Source organism: Camellia sinensis, chromosome 13 (assembly GCF_055761805.1).
Source record: "Camellia sinensis isolate YWXY chromosome 13, ASM5576180v1, whole genome shotgun sequence".
NCBI classification, from domain to species: Eukaryota; Viridiplantae; Streptophyta; class Magnoliopsida; order Ericales; family Theaceae; genus Camellia; species Camellia sinensis.
The window spans coordinates 17,343,626-17,349,625 of record NC_138973.1 but is presented as its reverse complement, the minus strand read 5'-3'; positions in this window follow the sequence as shown (position 1 = coordinate 17,349,625).

The window sequence follows — 6,000 nt, the reverse complement described above, 5'->3', positions numbered from 1 at the left end:
GAATTAATTATACAAATTAATTTATTAATACAGCTAGGGTTTTTCCCAAAATTACCAAAGTACCCCCAACATATCACAATACTAAAACTTAGAACAAAACTTATAAGATGGAGTAGGAAATCCCTACCTCGAAGAAAATAACCCGAATGAAGAAGACAGAGATGAATACCCAAATTCCAAAATGCTCCAAATCACCAAATGTTCAGATTAAATGGAAGCTCTCGACTCACTCTATCTTTTTAATAAAGGATCTAAGGTAGAAACTCACTCTAAGTAGATCAAACCTAAGAGAGAAGGTGAGTAGAGGAAGAGAGAACTCGGAACTAGGGTTTTGGGATCAAAAGAATGTAAAAAAAAAGTTTTAAAAACCGCTGCTGCGTATTTAAACTGGACAGGCTCGCTCGAGCGAAGACTTGGTCGCTCGAGCGACCAGACACACGAAAACCTCGCTCTAGCGAAGAAAAGCTCGCTCGAGCCAAGAATGCAATGCTTTACGTCTGCAACCCAGAAGCACGCTCGAGCGACATAATGCTCGCTCGAGCGAGAAACTCAAAAACAAACACCTCGCTCGCTCGAGCGAAGAAAATCTCGCTCGAGCGAAGAAACACTGCTCTCAGGTCTATACTAGACGCAATTGCTCGCTCGAGCGAAGAAAAGCTGGATCGAGCCAGAAGACACAAAATACAACCCTCGCTCGAGCGACCAATCCCTGGCTCGAGCGACCAACCCAAAAACTGGACAGCAACACTAGGTTTACGAACCCTACCAACCTGAAACAAACCTGCCCAACACATCCTATAACTCCAAATGAGAAAATAAAGGACGACAACAATAATTACACAATGACAGAACAAACGGAACCTAAGTCCGGATATAATAATCAAATGGGAAAAGACCGGGGTCGCTATAACAAACTTCTTTAACGCTATTGCTAGTTCATGAAAAAAGTATTAATTTTTAAAATAATATATATATATATATATATACATTTATTTTTATGTTTTAAATTTGACTTTCTTTGTGTTTGCTTTCATTTGAAGGCATAATAGTTTGGTCTTTATTGATTGATTTAAGAGAGCAATGTATTTCTTGAATCTATCATAATCTATCAAGAGCATAGTAAAAGCTTTTGGTTTCTTCATTAATATGCTTAATACTATTTATGCTTCTAGTGTGCTTGATAGTACCGATTTAGATTGCAATACCGAGATGTAATCATTAATGGGGCATGCATGCATAAATAGCCTTAGACTTGCCCAAGAATCTTCATTAGAGATACTTAGTTATCTTTGATGAAACTTTTCTTGGATTGTCCAATTTGGACAGTTCAGGAGCACAAGTCTATATTGTAATTAGTAGTTCTACCACTTACAGTCCATCTCATAGAGATTTTGTGTAGCAGTTTCTCATGTTCTCCGAGTGCATACTAGACAAGGTGTAGCAATACACTTAGTCTATGTCGTGTACTTGGAGAACCATGGGGAGATGCTCCCGAAATTTCGTTAGAGATGAACAGAGCAGTATGAGTTGCTTTTTACAATATAGACTGTACATTCTTGAATGAGAAAGTATGATGAACCAACATATTAGAGACCAGTAGAGGTGAATGATGTCATGTTGCATGCATTATAAGGTACTTAATTGAGGTTAAGATTAATTAAAATGAAATGATAATTTTGAACTTTGTTGATTTGGCAGTGACATTTCTAGCGTAAGATGGAGTCAGATGGATAAAATTTGGATAAATCAGCATAGGTTGCACCCAGAATACATACAAGGGGTTAAAAAATTTATTAAATTTGCATGCGAAAATAAGCCGTTGTTGAATGAAGTCACATGCCCATGTAAACGGTGTCATAATGTCCAATTAGTGGAGAAAGGCCTTGTAGCTTGCTTTTCGTGCTCCTTTTAGATACGATAGCCCTACAGTTCAGACTCCGATGGTTTTGAATTTGATTTCACAAGTGCAATGTAAAATAGATAAACACAAATGAGTCCAAATCCGACAAATCTTTTGGAAAATCAATCTTGAATCAAAATGTCAAAAATGGATTGCTTTTCCAAATACAGAGTCGTCACCTAAATATTTTTAGAAAATTTAGGAAACTCGAAAATCGTGCTAAAAGCCACTTATCCATCATTACCAAAGTATCTCGGCTCGAGAACTTAGGTACAAGAGGGGAAGGTCAAGAATTGAGTACCCCACTTGCCCGATCAATGATCGGCCTCTACTAATCATGATTTGATTCTTATTTACATTATATGTTCTTGTTTCGATTATTAGACTAACTTTACTAGGTGATGCACACAAGTATAGACTAATTTGTAAAAATTGAAACATTTTGATCTCATATTTGTTTTGAAAATTGTTTTGAACATGTACCACTTGAAAAAGTTGTCACGCCCCAAAATTTGGACAATTAAATATTAAATTAGGACCAAACCCCAATCAATATTCCATCATCGAAATCCTAGGGGTGAAACAAAATCTAAACGTTCACGTCTCCAAAGGGTTTAAGTAAATTTTCATCCTCAAAAGATTTCAAGGGATAAAAAAAAAAAAAAAAACTAACAAAACGCCAACTAAACCATCTACCATAATTTTATAACTAACCAATACCTCCAACATTAAAGTAATAATAAATAATCAAAATAACTTAAATAATGTAAAGTTACAAACTATGCCAAATTATCAAAATACAAAGGTCATAAAAAAAATAACAAATACATAAACTAATATCAACCCTAAGCTCAAGAAAACAAAAGAAGTCCAAATGACATGTCCAACGACTATAGTTATTTCTCCTCACCACCAGAGTCCCAACTAATCCTGCAAAGGAAGCTCGGTTACGCTCAAATAGAACGCACCCGAGATGCTAAGAGACAAAATGGGTCAGTATACAAGTATATTTGTATGAGTACAAATATTTGACACCCACGTGTCCACCAGACATAAATAAAAATACATTTAATTTTTGTTACGAGACAAGACAAGTAGTTCCATTCACACCGAGACGAATGGGTAGTTTTTTGAGATATAGTGGCTTTTAGTTTCTTGCCTGTACACAACGAAATATAAATTGAGTATAAAACAAACAAAATAAAAATAAAATATATGGTGGGTCAGCCCTGCATAAAAAGTTAGTAAGACCCACCATTCTGCAAAAAATAAAGTTAGTATAATTTAATCATAAGTAACTTGTTGAAAAAATATAAAAATGAATCGTTTCATACTTAAATAATTTGAATTAACCAAAACTCAAAAAATAAAAGTTGTACAGAATCAAATTTCCTAAAACACAATGAAAATGAATTTAGTAGAAACTGAACAGGTTGAGAGAAAAACTTGATAGAAGAACCTAGACGGAATTCAACGAAAAAATCTGAAGCTGAAAACAAAAAGAAACTGCCCTAAGATGATTTTTTTCGGAAAACTTCAAAACACGAAAACTGTTCATAATAATGTTTTACTTCAGTTTATGTGAAACCAATAAAAATGAGCTCGTTTCATAGGTTAAAACAACCTCTAAAATTTGCATTGCTAAAATGAATAAAAAAAACTATTATAACTAAGATCATTCGATTATAAATTCTAATCGATCTTTTTAGTACAAAGTTAAAATACAAAAGTTGTCTAGAATTACATATACATGCCTCTGCCCAAATTTCATAATTTATTGAGGTTGATTATTATTTGTTTCAAGATGTACAAATCAATACAATTCAAAATATACATATAAGTTCATATTTAATTCTTTGTACCTTAACTCCACCACTTCGGCCTTTCACTTCCGGCCTACACATGTATCCCATGTGCCTCCCGTATATCTAACACTGCTCCAAAGCCAAACTTGCACGAGGATATCGTCTCGAGTTTGACCCACACTTCTCGGATGGTTAGTATATACGTATGCGCGTAAATCAAAGTACTCGTCTACTCCTAAGAACGAGGCAACAATATACATATACAAAATATCTCACTTATGAGAACAAACATAACAATGACAAGCCTAAGGTATTCAAATAAATCTCATAATCCTCACTTTTTTTTATACACTTTTTCTCACCATCACTCAAATAAAATAACAATCCATGAAGTCATGGTGGAGTATTCATAATTTATCTATAGGTTCTAAGTTTATTTTAATTTCATATAACCATGAGTGTGATTACAACCATAAAATAAATACATACAAAACCCTAAAGCTTGCATACAGAACTAATCAAAATAATTAAAATCAATCAATCATCTAAAACAACCCTAAGCCTTGCATACATAACTAATCAAAACAATTAAAATCAATCAATCAATCATCTACATGCAAATACAAAATCAAATCAACATCAAATAAAAACAATGAATTAAACATAAATCAAGAGAAGTAGATTTTGCACTCACAATTTTTTATTTTTATTTTTTTATTTATTTTATTTTTTTAAAGATCAAAGAATCACTTAAACAATTAATGAAGCCACCAAAATAAAACCCTAAACTTTTCTTCCATTTTTCTCCACCTTCTTCCGCCGTCTCTCTCTTTCGGCTTGCACTCTCTCTCTCTCTCTCTCTCTCCCAGTTACACACACGCACAGGGCCCTCTCTTTTCTTTGCTTTTCTTTTTTTTTTTTATATTTTATTTTATTATCTTACTCACAGCCTCCATGGTTATAACCTAATTGATATCCCCTCATAATATAACACCCTTTTGTTTTTTATATATTATGTTATATAAATACAATATATATAACTATACTATATATGATCAACACAGATATATATATATATATATATATATGTATATATATAAACAACTTTTATATACATATATAAAATATATATAAATATTCAGATTAATTATATATAATTAAATACCACATTGAATAAATTAAATACCACATTAAATTCTCATGTAACCACACAATTAATAAAGTCAAAAATAAAATAAGATGATAATAATAATAATAATAATAATAAATAAATAAAGGCTTACGAAAAATCAAGTTCGCTACAAAAGTGCTCCCATATGTACATTCATCAAGTTATCTCAACTTAAGCAATTAGTCTTTATCCACAGACATTCAAATAGATATAGTACTTAAACACTTGACCTCATGGTATTTATGCTTGATATGTAACAATCACACGCACGCAATATGCTAAAGCAATAAATGTTCATCTAGTACTCCAAGGCAAGTCAAAAGAAACAAAAGAATTAGAAAACATGCATGTTTCTAACTAATGCAACACATGCAATAATGCAATTTAATAGGTTCGACAACTAACATGGTATGTGAATCAATTTGATAGCATGCAATTAAGCACGTTTTCAAGAAAGAAATAAATAACAATGTGAGTTAGAATGATGAGCCGAGCCTAATGCATGCAAGACATGGATGGAAATCATGGGAAATGCTAAATGAAATATGATGCTCTAAACTACCCATCATAAGAAAATAAATAAAAGGTAGAAAGATGTGGGGTTGGAAGACATACACACATTATTACATATTTGCAATCGCGCAGGAGGGTCCGAATGAATGAATTAGCTAAACTACTTAACTAATTATTACAACGCCGAATTTAACTAACTATTCTAGCTAATTAAATAGCTACCACACAAAATTAATTACAACACAAAATTAACTAGCTACTTTAACTAATTAATTACAAGTTCACTACTTTAGGTACAACATACTACCATTAAAAAACAAGTTTAACGGGTCCCAAGGAGCAATGAGATGGCTTATGCAGGCACATGAATTTCTCTCCTACTATTTTGCACCTCAGCCTCTGCTCTACTCTGCTTTGTGAAGAAAGTGGTACTGCCTGGCTGAAAAAGGTGGCCAGCAGGCCAGAAGTGGTGGCCGACCGTCCACTAATGGTGGCCTGCTGTATGGTAAAGGTGGCCTGCTGGCCACTAATGTTGGGTTTCTCTTGCTACAACAGAGCACAAACAGAGCATTCTTAGGGGATGTTTGTCCACCATGCCTTTCCTTATCATT